The sequence below is a fragment of the Capra hircus genome, chromosome 12 (assembly GCF_001704415.2).
Source record: "Capra hircus breed San Clemente chromosome 12, ASM170441v1, whole genome shotgun sequence".
NCBI classification, from domain to species: Eukaryota; Metazoa; Chordata; class Mammalia; order Artiodactyla; family Bovidae; genus Capra; species Capra hircus.
Genome location: NC_030819.1, coordinates 84,626,978 through 84,648,300, shown reverse-complemented (window position 1 = coordinate 84,648,300; position 21,323 = coordinate 84,626,978). Strand labels below are relative to the sequence as shown.

Here is a 21,323-nt window from a genome sequence, read left to right as displayed (position 1 = left end):
GTTGATATTTCTAATTTTCTTGAAGAGATCTCTAGTCTTTCCCATTCTGTTGTTCTCCTCTATTTTGATCTATTTTCCTCTACATTGATAGCTGAGGAAGGCTTTCTTATATCTTGTTGCTATTCTTTGGAACTCTGCATTCAGATGCTTATATCTTTCCTTTTCTCCTTTGCTTTTCACTTCTCTTCTCTTCACAGCTATTTGTGAGGCCTCCCCAGACAGCCATTTTGCTTTTTTTGCATTTCTTTTCCATGGGGATGGTCTTGATCCCTGTCTCCTGCACAATGTCAGGAACATCTGTCCATAGTTCATCAGGCACTCTGTCAGATCTAGTCCCTTAAATCTATTTCTCACTTCCACTGTATAATCGTAAGGGATTTGATTTAGGTCATACCTGAATGGTCTAGTGGTTTTCCCTACTTCTTCAATTTAAGTCTGAATTTGGCAATAAGGATTTCATGATCTGAGCCACAATTAGCTCCCGGTCTTGTTTTTACTGGCTGTATAGAGCTTCTCTATCTTTGCCTGCAAAGAATATAATCAACCTGATTTCGGTGTTGACCATCTGCTGATGTCACGACTGAGAAACTCCAATTTCAAAATTTCAGTTTATGGTATTCTGTTACAGATTGCTGGGAGAAATATCAATAACCTCAGATATGCAGATGACACCACCCTTATATTGTCTCCCAGGTAAGTGGGCACTACTTTGTATGCCCCTCTGCTCACTTTTTATACCTTCCTTCTTGATGGTCTAAATCCTTCTTTTCCCTGCAGGAACAACTTAAATCATAACGCAATGAAATCTTTCTTAACCATCCTAGATTTTCTTCTTAAATCTCTCTACCATCACTTATTATGTAGCTTGTATGGTTCTTTGTATTCATTCAACCTTCCCAATTAGAATGTAAGATCCTGAGGGTATAAATGCCATATTACACAGCAAGTCCCTATTACCCCAGTACTCAGGACATAGTAATCAGTTTTTAGTATTAATATTGGTATGGTAACTGAGATTTTCCCAGGTTACATCAAAAAATATAAAACACACTTATTGCAAGTTCATAGCCTTTGGGGTTTAAAACTATAGCTGAAGTTTTGCTTGACCAGCATGCTTCCTCATTTTCTTTTTTAGACTTTTCTGGGGTCTTCACCCTCCCTCTATGTGGAGTGTCAATTTTAGTGTTGAATTTTTCAGAACAGGTCTGCACATAATCCTGCAAATTAGTAAATTCAAGCAAAAGTTGAATTCTCACTCACACCGTGTCCGGAGTGCTTAGGTTCCAAGCTATTCTCCACGTTCTCTTTCCTCTGGAACTCAGGTTACTATTTCAGCCCTTATCTGGAGCAATGGAGAAGCAGAGAAATAAAGTGTGACAAATGTGTACTGAGTTCAAACTTGCTAAGGATGGACTTCCCTAGTGGCACAGTGGGTAGAATCAACCTGCCAATGCAGGGAACATGGGCTCAGTCCCTGTCCAGGAAGGTTCCCCATGCTGTGGAAAATCCAAGCTGGTGTGCCACAACTGCTAAGCTTGCACACTGCAACTACTGAAGCCCTCATGCCTAGAGCCTGTGCTCCAAAGAGAGAAGCCACTGCAGTGAGAAGCCAGCGCACCACACAAAGAGTAGCCCCCTCCTTGTAACTAGAGAAAGACTGTGCAACACAGCAGAGACCCAGTGCAACCGAAAACAAACAAACAAATAAATAAATAAATAAATAAAATTATTTAAAAGTTATTCTTTGAAAAAATTACTAAGGAAGTACACACATTTACTAGCAGAAGGCTAAACATCAATAAAACTGAATCGAGAACCCAGAATTAAATCTTTACACTTATCATCAATTTGAAAAATGGTCTTTTTAATGTCGTGTTGTGATAATTAGATATTCACATAAAAAAGAATAAAGTTGAATAACTACCTCACACTGTATAGAAAAATTAATCCAAAATGGATTATAGACCTAAATGTAAACTAAATGTAAAATATAAAATAAAAAATGTAAAATTAACATGCAAATTAAACAAGCTAAAATTATAAAACTCTTAAAATAGGATTAAATTTTCATGATCTCATGTATGTATTATGCTAACAAAAATGTTTCCTTCTTTATGACACAAATAAAAGAAAAAATAAATAAAATTCAGTTCAGTTCAGTTCAGTCACTCAGTCATGTCCGACTCTTTGCGACCCCAAGAATGGCAGCACACCAGGCCTCCCTGTCCATCACCAGTTCCCGGAATTCACTCAGACTCACGCCCATCAAGTCAGTGATGCCATCCACCCATCTCATCCTCTGTCGTCCCCTTCTCCTCCTGCTCCCATTCCCTCCCACCATCAGAGTCTTTTCCAATGAGTCAGCTCTTCGCATGAGGTGGCCAAAGTACTGGAGTTTCAGCTTTAGCATCATTCCTTCCAAAGAAATCCCAGGGCTGAACTCCTCTAGAATGGACTGGTTGGATCTCCTTGCAGTCCAAGGGACCCTCAAGAGTCTTCTCCAACACCACAGTTCAAAAGCATCAATTCTTCGGCGCTCAGCCTTCTTCACAGTCCAACTCCCACATCCATACATGACCACAGGAAAAACCATAGCCTTGACTAGACAGACCTTAGTTGGCAAAGTAATGTCTCTGCTTTTGAATATGCTATCTAGGTTGGTCATAACTTTTCTTCCAAGGAGTAAACGTCTTTTAATTTCATGGCTGCAATCACCATCTGCAGTGATTTTAGACTGCATTAAAATAAAAAACTTTGATCTTCAGGAAAGTGAAAAGACAACCGAAGGAATGTGAGAATATATATGCAAACAGTATGTCTGACAAGGGACCTGTATCCAGAATATATGAAGAACTCAACACTCAACAATAAAAAACAATCCAGTTAAAAATGGGCAAATGATTTAAAAAGATATTTCTCCAAAGAAAATGTATAAATGACCAACAAGCACATGAAAAGATATTCAACATCTTTAGTCATTCAATTCAGTTGCTCAGTCGTGTCTGACTCTTTGCGACCCCACGAATCGTAGCACGCGAGGCCTCCCTGTCCATCACCATCTCCCAGAATTCACTCAGACTCACCTCCATCGAGTCCGTGATGCCATCCAGCCATCTTATCCTCAGTCGTGCCCTTCTGCCCCCAATCCCTCCCAACATCAAAGTCTCCTCCAATGAGTCAACTCTTTGCACGAGGTGGCCAAAGCTCTGGAGTTTCAGCTTTAGCATCATTCCTTCCAAAGAAATCCCAGGGCTGATCTCCTTCAGAATGGGCTGGTTGGATCTCCTTGCAGTCCAAGGGACTCTCAAGAGTCTTCTCCAACACCACAGTTCAAAAGCATCAATTCTTCGGCGCTCAGCCTTCTTCACAGTCTAACTCTCATATCCATACATGGCTACTGGAAAAACCATAGCCTTGACTAGACGGACCTTAGTCAGCAAAGTAATGGCTCTGCTTTTGAATATGCTATCCTGGTTGGTCATAACTTTTCTTCCAAGAAGTAAGCGTCTTTTAACTTCATGGCTGCAATCACCATCTGCAGTGATTTTGGAGCCCCCCAAAAATAAAGTCTGACACTGTTTCCACTGCTTTCCCATCTATTTCCCATGAAGTGATGGGACCGGATGCCATGATCTTCATTTTCTGAATGTTGGGCTTTAAGCCAACTTTTTCACTCTTCTCTTTCACTTTCATCAAGAGGCTTTTTAGCCCTCTTCACTTTCTGCCATAAGGGTGGTGTCATCTGCATATCTGAAGTTATTGATATTTCTCCCGGCAACCTTGATTCCAGCTTGTGTTTCTTCCAGTCCAGCGTTTCTCATGATGTACTCTGCATATAAGTTAAATAAACAGGGTGACAATATGCAGCCTTGATGTACTGCTTTTCCTATTGGGAACCAGTCTGTTGTTCCATGTCCAGTTCTAACTGTTGCTTCCTGGCCTGCATTCAGATTTCTCAAGAGACAGGTTAGGTGGTCTGGTATTCCCATCTCTTTCAGAATTTTCCAAAGTTTATTGTGATCCACACAGTCAAAGGCATTGGCATAGTCAATAAAACAGAAATAGATGTTTTTCTGGAGCTCTCTTGCTTTTTTGATGATCCAGTGGATGTTGGCAATTTGATCTCTGGTTCCTCTGCCTTTTCTAAAACCAGCTTGAACATCAGGAAGTTCATGGTTCATGTATTGCTGAAGCCTGGCTTGGAGAATTTTGAGCATTACTTTACTAGTGTGTGAGATGAGTGCAATTGTGCAGTAGTTTGAGCATTCTTTGGCATTGCCTTTCTTTGGGATTGGAATGAAAACTGACCTTTTCCAGTCCTGTAGCCACTGCTGAGTTTCCCAAATTTGCTGGCATATTGAGTGCAGCACTTTCACAGTATCATCTTTCAGGACTTGAAATAGCTCCACTGGAATTCCATCACCTCCACTAGCTTTGTTCATAGTGATGCTTTCTAAGGCCCACTTGACTTCACATTCCAGGATGTCTGGCTCTAAGTGAGTGATCACACGGTCGTGATTATCCGGGTCATGAAGATCCTTTCTGTACAGTTCTTCTGTGTATTCTTGCCATCTCTTCGTAATATCTTCTGCTTCTGTTAGGTCCATACCATTTCTCTCCTTTATTGAGCCCATCTTTGCATGAAATGTTTCGTTGGCATCTCTAATTTTCTTGACGAGATCTCTAGTCTTTCCCATTCTGTTCTTTTCCTCTATTTCTTTGCATTGATCGCTGAAGAAGGCTTTCTTATCTCTTGCTATTCCTTGAAACTTTGCATTCAGATGCTTATATCTTTCCTTTTCTCCTTGGTTTTTCACTTCTCTTCATGTCACAGCTATTTGTAAGGCTTCCCCAGACAGCCATTTTGCTTTTTTGCATTTCTTTTCCATGGGGATGGTCTTGACCACTGTCTCCTGTACAATGCCACAAACCTCATTCCATAGTTCATCAGGCACTCTATCTATCAGATCTAGGCCTTTAAATCTAGTTCTCATTTCCACTGTATAATCATAAGGGATTTGATTTAGGTCATACCTGAATGGTCTAGCAGTTTTTCTGTTTTCTTCAATTTCAGTCTGAATTTGGTAATAAGGAGTTCATGATCTGAGCCACAGTCAGCTCCTGGTCTTGTTTTTGTTGACTGTATACAGCTTCTCCATCTTTTGCTGCAGAGAATATAATCAATCTGATTTCAGTGTTGACCATCTGATGATGTCCATGTGTAGAGTCTTCTCTTGTGTTGTTGAAAGAGGGTGTTTGCTATGACCAGTCATTAAAGAAATGCAAACCAAAATCGTAACAAGGTACCCACAAGGATAGTTAAATTTATTTTTTTTTAATTTTTTTAATTTTTAATTTTTTTTTAATTTTAAAATCTTTAATTCTTACATGCGTTCCCAAACATGAACCCCTCTCCCACCTCCCTCCCCATAACATCTCTCTGGGTCATCCCCATGCACCAGCCCCAAGCATGCTGTATCCTGCATCAGACATAGACTGGCAATTCGATTCTTACATGATAGTATACATGTTAGAATGCCATTCTCCCAAATCATAAAAATATGGAACGCTTCACGAATTTGCGTGTCATCCTTGCACAGGGGCCATGCTAATCTTCTCTGTATCGTTCCAATTTTAGTATATGTGCTGCCAAAGCGAGCACAAGGATAGTTAAATTTAAAAGACAGAAAATTATAAGTGTTCGTGGAGAAACTGAAACACTTATACACTGCTGGTGGGAATGTAAAATAGTTCAGCTGCTTTAGAAAACAGCTTAGCAGTTCCTTAGAAAGATAAATGGAGAGTTACCACATTACCCAGCAATCTCACACCTGAGTATATATGCAAAAGAAATGAAAAGAACAAAAACCTATAGACAAATGTTCATAGCAGCATTATTCATAACAGCTAAAAGTGGAAACAACTAAAATGTCCATCAGTGAATGAATGGATAAACAAAATGCAGTAAATCCATACACTGAAATATTATTCAACCATAGAAAGGAGTGAAATACTGATTCTACTATAACTGGGATGACCTTGGAATCATTATGTTCAGTGAAAGAAGCCAGTCATGAAAGGCCGCACATTGTATGAAGCATCCAGAATAGGCAAGTCTGTAGAGACAGAAAATAAATTAGCATTGGACAGGGGCTGGTGGTAGAGCAACTGCTGCTGAACATTAGTTTTCACTTTGGAGTGAAGAAAACTTTCCAGAACCAGATGGAGGAGATAAGTGAACAACTCTGTGAATATACTGAAAACCACTGAACTGTACAGTTGAAGAGAGTGTATTTTATGGTTTGTGAATTACATCTCAATTGTGGGGAGGGAGGTGGGAGGGGGGTTCATGTTTGGGAACGCATGTAAGAATTAAAGATTTTAAAATTAAAAAAAAATAAAAAAATTAAAAACAAACAAACAAACAAAAAAGAATGTTATTTTTTAAAGTGACAGCCATCCCTTCTGCTCCCTTTCATTGGTCAAAGTCACATGACCATGAGTTATCCCAGTGAAAGAGAATTGCAATCCTACTGGGTGCTTGGAAGGAAAGTGGAACTATCTGGGGGACTGTATGAATGACTGCAAGCAATGCCCTCAGCCTTTAGTTCTACAAGTAAGATTAGTCTCCAGGTAGGCCAGTCATGACACTGCACCCTCCTGGACACAATGATTGGTGCTGCTGTTGTTGTCATTGTGCAGTCACTCAGTCCTGTCCGACGCTTTGTGACCACATGGACTGTAGCACTCCAGGCTTCCCTGTTCATCACCATCTCCCAGAGCTTGCTCAAATTCATGTCCATTGAGTCGGTGATGCCATCTCGTCCTCTGTTGTCCCTGTCTCTTCTTGCCTTCAATCTTTCCCTGCAACAGGGTCTTTTCTAATGAGTCAGCTCTTCACAACAGGTGACCGAAATATTGGAGCTTCAGCTTCAGCATCTGTCCTTCCAATGGATATTCAGGATTGATCTCCTTTAGGATGGGCTGGTTTGATCACCTTGTAGTCCAAGGGATTCTCAAGGGTCTTCTCCAACACCACAGTTCAAAAGCATCAATTCTTTGGTGCTCAGCCTTGTTCTTAAAAATCCGCCTTCAATGCAGGAGACCCTGGTTGATTACTGAGTTGAGAAGATCTGCTGGAGAGGGGATAGCCTACCCACTCCAGTATTCTTGGGCTTCCCTTATGGCTCAGCTGGTAAAGAATCCACCTGCAATGCGGGAGACCTGGGTTCCATCCCTGGGTTGGGAAGATCCCCTGGAGAAGGGAATGGCTATCCACTCCAGTATTCTGGCATGGAGAATTCCATGAACTGTATAATTGTCCAGGGGGTCACAAAGAGTCAGATATAACTGAGCTACTTTCATTTCACTTCACTTCAGCCTTCTTTATGGTTCAACTCTCACATCCATGCATGACTACTGGAAAAACCATAACTTTGACTGTACAGACCTTTGTTGACAAAGTGATGGCACTGTGTAGTGGGCACATGCCCACTACAGAAGTTAGGACAACCAGTCCTTTTGTGGCTTGGGTGTATGTTACAGACAGAAATATTGGGGGATTATTAAACAAGAGGCTGAGAGTTGGGAACTATCAGAAGCCGTATATAAGATCCTTGTGGAGAGAGCCTGCATGCAGCTGTGACTTCTAACCCACTAGATTTTCAAGATGCAAAAGAATTCTGATTAATGAACCATTAACAGCAAAGTGGGTTTTAATCTTATAATTGTTTGCCCAGCAGATATCTCACATGTTTCTTGAGAAATCCCGCCAGTGTTTCTACTTTGCCACCATCTGGAATATGTTCTCATTCCCTCACTGCTGATGCCTAAACAGAAGGAATCTCCTTTTACCCATGCTTTCACACTCCCCTTTGCCTACAACTTCAGAATCCACCTTTGATGTTTCCCCAGATTGAAAGATTTTTAATGGAGCTCATTGTTCTGTGTTTTACTGCTTGTGCTAAACAGCTTATAAACTGATCCCTAACTCTCCACCTATGCATGTTTGAGGGTGGGCTGGACTCCTGAGAGTGGGCTGGACCCGTGACCTGTGCTAGCAAATGATGGAATGCCACTTCCAAGTCTAGGTTATAAAAGACTCCAATTTCTGATTTGCTTGTCTCCTCTTGCTCTCTTCCTCATTCTGATAGATGTTAGACACCATGTTGTCAGTTGCCCTAGGAAGAGGCCCACATTGCAAGAAACTGAGGACTTCCTCTGGCCAACAATCCACAGGAAACTGAATCTTGTCAATATCAAGCCAGTGAATATGGAACTGGATATTCACCAGCTGAGCCTTGAGAGTTCTGCAGCCCAGCTGGCGCCTTGATTGCAAACCTTGAAACAGAGGCCTCAATTAAGTAAGCCATGTCCCAGCTTCTGATCCATACAAACTGTGAAATAATAAATATTGTTTTAAGTCAATAATTTTGTCATACTCTGTTATGCAGCAGTAAATAACCAATGCAGTGCCCCTTCCTCTAAATCATGACACAAGCTCTTTTTAGATCAAGGTTGGGAGTTGTTATGTATGAATTTGTTCTAAACTGCTCTCAAAAAGTATCTGTTCTTGGACTTGACTGGTGGTGCATTGGATAGGTGTTCACCTGCCAATGCAAGGGATATGGGTTTGATCCTTGGTCCAGGAGAATTCCACAGGTTGCAGAGCAACTAAGCCTGTGTGCCACAACTATTGAGCCTGTGCTCTATGTCCTGGGAGCCACAACTACTGAGCCCGCAGGTCACAACTACTAAAGCCCATGTCGCTAGAGCCCATGCTCCACAACAAGAGAAGTCACCACAATGAGAAGCCCAAGCACTGCAGCAAAGACTAGCCCCCTGCTCACTGTGATGCCCTCCAATCAGACATCACGCTCTGTCCATTTCCGTATTGATGTGATGTCAATTCCTGTCCCTGTCTTAGGCTCTTTCAAAATGGTCTTAATGACTCCTGTCTCTGCAGTGCTTCAAAATTAAATAAGATGATATTGAAACTGCACATCAGTTTTTTATCCAAAGAATCAATAGAATGTGAAATATTTAAGTCAGAGACAGAGTTGGTGAATGAGCCCATGAATCCTTTAGGAGAACCCTCTAAGTAACTGCAGGTAACGCTGCCTAGCTGGCTTATTCTGCTTGGGTTTCTAAGACTCCTCTGTCCTGGCCAACACCTCCCACATATGGATACCCACTCACATGCTCAGTTTGACTCACCCTGGTCACAGCCCCGAGTCCCCATGCAGGGTCTCCCACCAGCACCAAGAACTGTCCATTACCTTGCTCCAGCCAGCGTTGTTCCAGGAGACTGGACCCAGCCTGCCCTCTCTTGAGTGCTGACACTGGTAACATAAGTTATAGCAGACAGTTCCTCCTTCATCCCTCTCATGTAACCAAGGGGTCAGCCAGGGCTTCCTCCCTCTCAGACAGTGGGAATTCCTGCCCACAGGCCAGTGCCTATCTGGACCCTCCCTTTGGTTCCCCACAGCCTCTACTCCTCTCAGAAGGTTTAACATCCATCTCTCCCTTTACACCAGTTTCTATAAGAAATCCAACCAAGTGAAATAGGCTGTGATGGTCTGTGGATTTTTACTTCACACTGGGAGGGTCTGGAAACACAAGGGTCTCCATGCAGATGTCACTGTCTGGGCCCCTCTGCCTTTTCACAGCCTGGTATCCTCCCAGGAGACCCAATGTGCTGAGCACACTCTAGTCTGCCCTGGTACTCACAGCAGTGCCTCTGCCGGGAGTTCTGGGTTATGAAGTTTCCTCTTTCTCATTATACTTTCTTTGGATGCAGTTTCTAGAATGATCTGGTCTGGTATCTTATAAGTTCCTCTTCTCACCTATTCAGCCACCTTCCCCCAAAAGCAAAAAGTAAAAGTTATTCTTACAGTCATGTCTGACTCTTTGCGATCCCATGGACCATAGCCTGCCAGCCTCCTCTGTCCATGGAATTCTCCAGGCAAGAGTACTACAGTGGGTTACCATTTCCTTTTCCAGAGGATCTTCCTGACCCAGGAATCAAACCCGGGTCTCCTGCATTGCAGGCAGATTCTTTACCAACTGAGTCACTAGGGAAGACCAATAGCAAAGCACCTCCTTTTTTCCTGATGCCAGTCCTAGAACTAGGCTGCATTTGCCAGACCTTGGGTATGTTGGCCTGTTCGCCAGGATTTGGACTTCCCCCCACTTCATTTTTTACCACTAAACCCCTGCTTTGGGAAAACCCTAACAATTGACTGGGACAACAAAGCTTTTTCCATTTCATAGATGTGTGTGCTGAGGCCAAGGCGATGCTTTCTCCTGGATCTGCACACAGAGAGACAGATTAATCAAAAAGATCTTAAGCAGGCACTGTTTGTTTTGCATGAACAAACAGCAATTGCTCTCTGTTTAAATTTAATAGTTAAAAATGAACAGTTCTGGTGATAATTACCACATATTTATATTGGTATTTTACTTTTTAAGTTCTGGGAGAACAGCAGTTTAACTCGATTGAATCATATTTATTAACCCAAAGGTTAAGGGCTACTATTGCCTTTTAACATTAGAGAAGACAAAGAATTTACAAAGAAAATGCCCCAAATTAATAGTCATTTACAGTATATGTCTTTTGTTGTGGAGGAGATGAAAAAAGAGCTAAGAGTAACTAACAGTAGATTAAAGGAAATAAATATAACATTTATCTATTAATATTCAGAAACATATGTAGAAAATCTTCATTGTTGCCCACGTTTGCATATGGCTGACATTGGTTGTTGGATGGATGAAGCATGTTTGTCACAGAAGACCCTGCAGGACAAATGGAACACTAAGCACTTCACGCCACAAAACTAACCCTGCTGATGCAGCCTTTATCACACTGCAAACAAGAACATCACTCTGGTATTTTTAATAAGAATGTTGTTAATGATAATCTCATGATTTAGGAAAAACATTGCTGGTTTTAGAATCATGCTTCATTTTAGTCCTGTTTCTAGCCACCAGAAAGAGGGAAATTTTTTCATTGTGATAGTATGTTTGCACTTCTCTTTAAAATATGCTTTTCTGGTGCATGGCACACGGGTATTTTAATTAAAACTCATCCATATGGAAGCTTTCTACCTGATCCTAGTAAATAATTTGAAATAGAAATGTTTGAAAGAGACTGTTACAAATCAAAAACAGTTACCAATTTGGAATTATAAGTAGAGTAGATTACATAGAACATGTTTATAGAAATGAGCCTTTATAATAAACACATATAAAGATGCTCAATATCACTCATTATTAGAGAAATACAAATCAGAACCATAATGAGATATCATCTCATGTTGGTCAGAATGGCCACCATCAAAAAGTCTGCAAACAATAAATGCTGGAGAAGGTGCAGAGAAAGGGGAACTTTTTGCTGGTGGGAATGCATACTGGTACAGCCACTATGGAGAATAGTGTATTTTAAAAACTTAAATACAACTGTCATACAACCCAGCAATCCCACTTCTGGGCACACACACCAAGGAAACCAGAATTAAAAGAGACACAATAGTCATTGCATCACTGTTTACAATAGCTAGGACATGGAAGCAAGCTAGATGTGCATCAACAGACAAATAGATAAGGAATTTGTAGTGCATAAGCACAATGGAATATTACTCATCTATAAAAAGGAATGCGTTTGAGTCAGTTCTAATCAGGTGGGTGAAACTGGAGCCTATTATATAGAGTGAAGTAAGTCAGAAAGAGAAATACCAATACAGTATATTAATGCATGTATATGGAATTTAGAAAGGCAGTAAGGACGATCCTATATGCAAGGAGGCAAAAAAAGACACAGATGTAAAGAACAGACTTTTGGATTATGTGGGAGAAGGCAAGAATGGGATGATTTGAGAGAATAGCTTTGAAACATGCATATTATCATATGTAAAAGAGATGACCAGAGCAAGTTCAATGCATGAAGCAGGGCACTCAAAGCTGGTGCTCTGGGGTAACCCAGAGGGATGGGGTGGGGAGGGAGGTGATGGATGGGGGGACACATGTGGACGTGTGGCTGATTCATGTCAATGTATGGCAAAAATCATCACAATATTGTAAAGCAATTATTCTCCAATTAAAATTAATTAATTTTAAAAATAAACCTTTAATTATTTCACTTTACAGATTTAAGTTAACAATTTAACAATTTAACATAGAATTATAGAACTGGAAAAACTTTACATGTTACTAAGATCAACCTCTTCTCACTCTCCTTAGATAAGGTAGTTCAGTTAGTTCAGTTCAGTCGCTCAGTCGTGTCTGACTCTTTGCGACCCCATGGAATGCAGCACACCAGGCCTCCCTGTCCATCACCAACTCCTGGAGTTCACTCAAACTCACGTCCATCGAGCCAGTGAGGCCATCCAGCCATCTCATCGTCTGTTGTCCCCTTCTCCTCCTGCCCCCAATCCCTCCCAGCATCAGAGTCTTTTCCAATGAGTCAACTCTTCGCATGAGGTGGCCAAAGTATTGGAGTTTCAGTTTTAGCATCATTCTTTCCAAAGAACACCCAGGACTGATCTTCTCTAGAATGGACTGGTTGGATCTCCTTGCAGTCCAAGGGACTCTCAAGAGTCTTCTCCAACACCACAGTTCAAAAGCATCAATTTTTCCGTGCTCAGCTTTCTTCACAAGCATGGGCGGCTGCGACTGTGCACAAGCTCAGCTGAGAGGAGCTACCCCACGTCCAAGGTCAGGGGCAGAAGCCGGGAGGACCCCATGCCCAAGGGGCAGCAGCCAAAAGGAGCTGCCCCACATCTGAGGTCGGGGCGGCTGCCGAGAGTGCCAGGCTGCGGCGGTGCAGGAGCAGCTGAGAGTTCCAGGCTGCGACAGTGCAGGAGCAGCCAAGAGGAGTTACCCCCTCCCGAGGCCAGGGGCGGTGGCCGGGAGGAACAACCCCATGTCCAAGGAGCCGTGGCTGCACAGGCGCAGGAGGGCCTAGAGGAGCTATTCCACGTTCAAGGTCAGGAGGGATGATGGTGAGGAGATACCCATCGTCCAAGGTAAGGAGCAGTGGCTGTGCTTTGCTGGAGAAGCAATGAAGATACCCCACGTCCAAGGTAAGAGAAACCCAAGTAAGACAGTAGGTGTTGCAACAGGGCATCAGAGGGCAGACACACTGAAACCATAATCACAGAAAACTAGCCAATCTGATTACATGTACCACAGCCTTGTCTAACTCAATGAAACTAAGCCATGCTGTGTGGGGCCACCCAAGATGGTGGGTCATGGTGGAGTGGTCTGACAGAGTGTGGTCCACTGGAGAAGGGAATGGCAAACCACTTCAGTATTCTTGCCTTGAGAATCCCATGAACAGTATGAAACGGCAAAATGATAGGATACTGAAAGAGGAACTCCCCAGGTCAGTAGGTGCCCAATATGCTACTGGAGATCAGTGGACAAAAAACTCCAGAAAGAATGAAGGGATGGAGCCAAAGTAAAAACAATACCCAGCTGTGGATGTGACTGGTGGTAGAAGCAATGTCTGATGCTGTAAAGAGCAATATTGCATAGGAACCTGGAATGTCAGGTCCATGAATCAAGGCAAATTGGAAGTGGTTAAATAGGAGATGGCAAGAGTGAATGTCGACATTCTAGGAATCAGCAAACTAAAATGGACTGTAATGGGTGAATTTAACTCAGATGACCATTATATCTACTACTGTGGGCAAGAATCCCTTAGATAAGGTGAGTAAGTAAGTAAGTGAAGTCACTCAGTTATGTCCAACTCTTTGCGACCCCATGGACTGTAGCCTACTAGGCTCCTCTGTCCATGGAATTTTCCAGGCAATAGTACTGGAGTGGATTGCCATTTCCTTCTCCAGTGGATCTTCGTGACCCAGGGATCAAACCCGGGTCTCCCGCATTGTAGACAGACACTTTACTGTCTGAGCCACCAGAGAAGTCCTAGGTAAGGTAAGAAGAGGTTAATTATGTATCTGAGACTACACACCTGGTGGGAGGGAAGGAACTAACACAAAAAGCTCCTGATTTCTAGATTAGCATTCCTACATTGTTTGTACAACCTCCTCTAGTGTTCCAGTAGTAAATAAAATTAATTTGAAGTATTAACTCTCATTGTATTTTAATAGATCAGTTTTCTCAGTGCTATTAAGATATTAACATTTCAACCAGTCAAACCATTGACTTTATATGCATATTTATATTTATAGTGTTTTGCATATTGAAAATTCAAGATCTTCTTTTCTTAGACCTAATTTTCAGTCCATACAATTACTCAAAGTTAAAGGAAGGATAGGACAGAAACTTTCAATATTTGCACTTTTTCTGTCAAATGAGAGTTCAAAAAATTAGTTTCATTGAGGTTTTAATATTAATATATGACTTGAATTGTAGAAGAATACATTAATAGGAAATATATATCGTTCTAAGATAAGTAAAATACTTAATCCATTATTCCTAAACTGATTTTTTGCTGTTGTTTTATAAGATTATGTTGCAGATTTCCTTTCATTAGAAAAGTACTTTACAAAATTTGTTGAACAATACGTCATACAAATAATCTTTCTTGAGAATTTGTAATAAATCAGGGACTTTCTGACAATTAAAAATAGGAATAGCCTTCATATATCACTGTATCAGATAAGCTGCTTCCAGCTACAAGAAACAGAAATCCTAAATTAAACTGACGAAACAAGGAAATGTATTAGCTTATAAACAGAAAGTTTGCTTTGGGTGATTTGGCAGCTCAATCATGTCATCAAGAGCTTTAGTTCCTTTAATTTCTTTAATTTCTTTGCATGAGTGTCCAAAATGCCATTCTCTGTGACCTAGGCACTAGCATCTCCTCATTTTATAAATAAGAACATTTATGGTCTTAAAATGATGCCATCCTGGCCCTTTGTTGTTATGATATGGGCCTCAGTAACAACTAGGGCTATATTATTTACATCCACCGAGAGACAGACACTAGCTGCCTGTTGTTCTCCATCTAAAAAAGGAAGGATTTTCACAGAAGTCACTAGTACGCTTTTCCAGTCTTACTGGCCAAAATTAGGCCTCAGATTCATTCCTGTACCAAATATTGGTGCAGGAGTTACTTTAACTCAGTCAGACCCCACACTTGGGTCAGGGGCAGTTCTCCAACAAGATATTGCTGGCACTCAGTGAAGAGGAGAGAGGATCTGCATTGTGCAGAGGAGGCTCCACCGTCCCCTCTGAAGCGCTTTTGCCTCTTAACTTCCATGACCTCACTGTTAGTTTGCCCTTGAGCGCTCCTGTCCCCACTCCTCAGACTCCTTTACCGGCTCCTCTTCTGCTTCCCTTTCTCTAAACATTGGAGTTTCCCGTGCCTCAGTGATCAGGCTTCATCTCCTTTGATTTTCTCCCTAGGTTATCTCACCTGTTCCAGTAGCTTCAAGTAACACTCTAAGTTGATCATCTCCCACCGAAACTCTCTCCTGAGCTCCAGATTCCTATGTCCAGCTTTATTCCATGTAGATACTCAGGTGTTTGTGTCTCTTCCTTTTATGTCTCCTGTTTCTTCTGTAACAGTGTTTCTCAAGCTTGAGCATGCATCAGGACCGCTGGAGGGCTGAGGAAAACACACACTGCTTGCCCCATCCTCAGAATTTCTGATTCAGTAGGTCTGTGTTGGGGCTACAGAGTATGAGTTTCTGACAAGTTTCTAAGTGATGCTGATACTGCTCATCTGGAACAATGCTTTGAGAACAAGTTTCCTCAAACGAACGTCCAAAGCTGAGTCCCTGGCACAGAGAAAGTGCAGGTTACCGTACAATTGCACTCATTTCACATGCTAGTGAGGTAATGCTCAAAATCCTTCAAGTTAGGCTTCAGCAGCATGTGAACCAAGAACTTCCAGATGCACAAGCTGAGTTTAGAAAAGGCAGAGAAACCAGAGATCAAATTGCCAACGATTGTTGGCTCACAGAGAAAGCAAGGGAATTCCAGAAAAACATCTACTTCTGCTTCATTGACTATGCTAAAACCTTTGCCTGTGTGGATCACAACAAACTTTGGAAAATTCTTTAAGATGAGAATACTAGACCACCTTACCTGTCTCCTGAGAAACCTGTCTGTGTGTCAAGAAGCAACAGTTAGAACCAGACATGGAACAAAAAACTGGCTCAAGATTGGGAAAAGAATATGAAAAAGCTGTATATTGTCACCCTGCTTGTTTAAGTTCTATGCAGAGTATGTATGTATGTTAGTCGCTCAGTTGTGTCCGACTCTTTGCAACTCCACAGACTGTAGTCCACCAGGCTTCTCTGTCCATGGACTTCTGCAGGCAAGAATACTGGAGTGGATTGCCATTCCCTTCTCCAGATGAACTTCCCAACCCAGGAATCAAACCCTGGTTTCCTGCATGGCAGGCAGATTCTTTACCATTTGAGCAACAGGGAAGTCTTTCTATGCAGAATACATCATGAGAAACATCAGGTTGGATGAATCACAAGCTGGAATCAAGATTGCTGACAGAAATATCAGCAATCTCAGATATGCAGATGATACCACTTTAATGGCAGAAAGTGAAGAGGAACTAGGGAGCCTCTTGATGATGAAAGAGGAGAGTGAGAAAGCTGGCTTGAAACTCAACATTCGGGGGGAGTTGGATGATGAGGGGTTGGATGATCACCGAGGGTTACTGAAAGGGGCCACCAGGACCCTCTGCAACCTGCAGTATATTTTTGGAGATTTTAGCCCTGATGAATTCAATCAGTTCTCTGTGACTCTTCATGCCCTGGAGCGTCCTCCACATGGTGGGACAGTTCTGTGTGGCACACAGGCTGCTGGTGATCTCCCTGATGGACACAACTACCAGAGAATTGAATATGTTGTTAATGAAGTAATTGAACCCAGTGACACTTTGCCAAGAACTCCCAACTACGGTATTTCAAACACGTTGAATCCTCAAGGCCCTGAATTTGTCCTTAGCTGCACAACTTCCAAAAAACTCCCTGATGACATTGATAAAGAAGTGAACTACAGCTCTGTCGACTGCCAGTAGTCAGGCCCTGCTCTTGCCCTGGATGGCAGCTCTCACGCCGGGGAAGAAGTTATAGAGAACGAAGGCATTTCGGGCAGTCTCAGACAGTTCAGTTCAGTTCAGTCACTCAGTCGTGTCCAACTCTTTGTGACCTCATGGACTACAACATGCCAGGCCTCCCTGTCCATCACCAACTCCAAGAGCTTAATCAAACTCATGTCCATCAAGTCAGTGATGCCAGCCAACCATCTCATCCTCTGTCGTCCCCTTCTCCTCCTGCCTTCAATCTTTCCAGCATCAGGGTCTTTTCCAATGAGCCAGTTCTTTGAATCAAGTGGCCAAAGTATTGAGTTTCAGTTTTAGCATCAGTCCTTCCAATGAACACCCAGGACTGATTTCCTTTAGGATGAACTGGTTGGATCTTCTTGCAGTCCAAGGGATTCTCAAGAGTCTTCTCCAACAGCACAGTTCAAAAGCATCAATTCTTTGGTGCTCAGCTTTCTTTATAGCCCAACGCTCACATCCATACATGACAACTGGAAAAACCATAGCCTTGACTAGACAGACCTCTGTTGACAAAGTAATGTCTCTGCTTTCGAATATGCTGTCTAGGTTGGTCATAACTTTTTTTCCCAAGGAGTAAGCGACTTTTAGTTTCATGGCTGCAATCACCATCTGCAGTGATTTTGGAGCCCAAAAAAAATAAAGTCTGACACTGTTTCCACTGTTTCCCCATCTATTTGCCATGAATTAAGGGGACCAGATTCCACAATCTTAGCTTTCTGAATGTTGAGCCTTAAGTCAACTTTTTCACTCTCCTCTTTCACTTTCATCAAGAGGCTTTTTAGCTCCTCCTCACTTTCTGCCATCAGTGTAGTGTCATCTGCATATCTGAGGTTATTGATATTTCTCCCGGCAATCTTGATTCCAACTTCTGCTTCTTCCCACCCAATGTTTCTCATGATGTACTCTGCATATAAGTTAAATAAACAGGGTGACAATATACAGCCTTGACGTACTCCTTTTCCTATTTGGAACCAGTTTGTTGTTCCATGTCCAGTTCTAACTGTTGCTTCCTGACCTGCATACAGCTTTCTCAAGAGGCAGGTCATGAGGTCTGGTATTCCCATCTCTTTCAGAATTTTCCACAGTTTATTGTGATCCACACAGTCAAAGGCTTTGGCATAGTCAAGAAAGCAGAAATAGATGTTTTTCTGGAACTCTTTCACGTTTTTGATGATACAGCAGATGTTAGTAATTTGATCTCTGGTTCCTCTGCCTTTTCTAAAACCAGCTTGAACATCTGGAAGTTCATGGTTCATGTACTGTTGAAGCCTGGCTTGGAGAATTTTGAGCATTACTTTGCTAGCATGTGAGATGAGTGCAACTGTGTGGTAGAAAGGGAGTGCAAAAAGAAGAAACCTCCTCCTGGATATTACAGTCACTTGAAAGTGCCGAGGGCAGGCCTTCGGCAGAAGCCCTGGTCAGTGGTCACCCGGCCCAGCATTCCACAACAGTGTAGGCACTGAGAATGCAGATTTGATGGGAATGTGCCCATAGCCCCCCCACCCCTGAACTTGGGGCAGCCCTCAGAACACCACAGACTTTATCAGCGATGCCACGCCTCACTGGGGCTTTCCCCGAGCCCTGGACAGTGGGTCCAGGACTGCAGAGCAGCTTGAGGGCTGCCCCAGGGCTGACTCCTTGCAGGGACACCCTGCTGAGGACAGCTGTGGCTCAGCCCTCCATGGGGACTGAGACTACTGAGAGCCTTGGAGTCACTAAGGGACAAATACTTGAATCCTTGGTTGAGGGCACAGCTGCCAACGGGGTGGAGTTGCACACCATGGAAAGCTTGGACTCAGCCCTAAAAAGGCCGAGAGCACCCCACCTCCTGTGGACACCCCAGCCTCCAGTGCGGGCATGGTGCCCACCAGTCAGCCCGCCAAATCGTGGGTCAGTTTTTTTCATGATTCTAACTCTCTTCCTCCTCCTCGCCTGTGGTTTCTGTGCAAACTAAGAATTCCCATTCCACACGTCTCCCTTCATCTCTGAAAAGCAGGCAGAAGTCAAGGAAGGGTTGGTTCCAGTTTCAGAGGATCCCGAAGCAATAAAGATTGCAGAGTTCCTGGAGAACACCACCCTGATTCATAAACTGGTGTCATTGCAACCCTGTGGGCTGATCTACAAAGGAAATTAGTGCTACATCAAAGCCACACTGCAGGTGTTGGTGGCTTGCCCACCGATATATCACCTGATGAAGTTCATTCCTCTGTATTCAAAAGTGCCAAGCCCTTGTACATCCACACCCATGACAGACAGCTTTGTTTAGCTAATGAATGAGTTTACTAATATGCCAGTACCTCCAAAACCCAGACAAGCTCTTGGAGATAAAATCATGAGGGATATCCACCCCAGAGCTGCCTTTGAACCCACGTATATTTGTAGACTCCTGACGGTGATCAAGTGGAGCCCGTCTGTAAAGGATGAGCAAGAAGATGCTGAGGAGTACTTAGGTTTCATTCTAAATGGACTCCACGAGGAAATGCTGAACCAAAAGAAACTTCTGTCACCAAATAATGAAAACCTTACTGTTTCCAGTGGACCCAAAAGCCACTCAGTGAACGAAGAGGACCAGGAAGAACCAGAAGAAGGAAGTGAGGATGAGTGGGAGTAAGCAGGCCCCAGAAACAAGACCTCAGTCACTCACCAGGCGGCCTTTGTTCAGGCCCCCATCGCTGGCATTTTTGCTGGACACATCAGGTCTGTGGTTTACCAGTAGAGTTCAAAAGAGTCTGCTACCAGGCAGCTGTTCTTCAATCTGCAGCTGGACATCCAGTCCAACAAGATACGCACTGTCCAGGATGCAATGGGGAGCCTGGTGGCCAGAGAGTCTGGCCGGGGTGATACCACCAAAACCGAACAAGAGATGGAGATCAGCTGGAGAGTGACTCTGGAAAAGCTGTTTTGTGCTCCTGCTGTACCTCCAGCGGTTCATGTACAAGACGGGGCTGTCAGAAGCTCATCAGAAATGTTAATATCCTGCGGACATGGAAATTAGTAAAGACTGCTCTCTCCAGGGCTTAAAAATAAGAACTTTAAACGCCACAGAGCCTATAGGCTGTTTGCAGTGGTCTACCACCACAGCAGCAGCGCCATGGGTGGCCACGGGACGTCTCCCAGATCAGGCTCAAGGTCTGGAGGCACACTGATGAGCAGACGGTGACGGTGATCAGCCCAACTGTCACAGTGATCAGCCAGATGGAAACGGTAATTAGCCCGACGGTCAAGGCCATCAGCCAGCAACAGGAGCGATGCCCACCGAGGAGCGCGCAGGCTGCCTCCTGCACCACAGCTGTGTAGACCTGCTGTAGCCGTGCCCGGGCTGCTTGTAGGCTCTGCTCTCACCACCTCCCCTTTTCTCTTTAGTGGCTCTTATAATCCTTACTAAGGAAGGAGACACCCTGCGTCTGAGGTCAGGGGCAGCGGCCCAGAGGAGCTACCCAGCGGCCGAGGTCAGTGGCGGCAGGGAGGAGACACCCCGCATCCAAGGTCAAGGGCGGCGGCCAAGAGGAGCTACCCTGTGTCCAAGGCCAGGGGCAGCGACCAAGAGGAGCTACCCTGCATCCAAGGTCAGGGGCGGTGGCCCTGAGGAGCCACTCCACATCAGAGGCCAGTGGAGGCAGCCAGGACGAGCAACCCGAGAAGCGGTGGCTGCACAGGCATAGGAGGGCCTAGAGGAGCTATTCCACGTTGAAGATCAGGAAGGGTCGCGGTAAGGAGATACCCTCATCCAAGGTAAGGAGCAGCAGCTGAGCTTTCCTGGAACAGCCGTGAAGAGATACCCCATGCCCAAGGTAAGAGAAACCCAAGTAAGATGGTAGGTGTTGCAACAGGGTGTCAGAGGGCAGACACACTGAAACCATACTCACAGAAAACTAGTCAATCTAATCACACTAGGACAACAGCCTTGTCTAACTCAATGAAACCAAGCCATGCCTGCGGGGCAACCCAAGATGGGCGGGTCATGGTGGAGAGGTCTGACAGAATGTGGTCCACTGGAGAAGGGAATGGCAAACCACTTCAGTATTCTTGCCTTGAGAATCCCATGAACAGTATGAAAAGGCAAAATGATAGGATACTGAAAGACGAACTCCCCAGGTCAGTAGGTGCCCAATATGCTACTAGAGATCAGTGGAGAAAAAACTCCGGAAAGAATGAAGGGATAAAGCCAAAGCAAAAACAATGCCCAGCTGTGGATGTGACTGGTGATAGAAGCAAGGTCCGATGCTATAAAGAGCAATATTGCAAAGGAACCTGGAATGTCAGGTCCATG

The 21,323-nt window shown here is 43.5% G+C and overlaps 1 pseudogene; it reads left to right on the top strand.

The window, feature by feature from the left end:
* The window catches only part of LOC102169486, a 66,672-nt pseudogene extending 46,322 nt beyond the window's left edge, over positions 1-20,350 (top strand).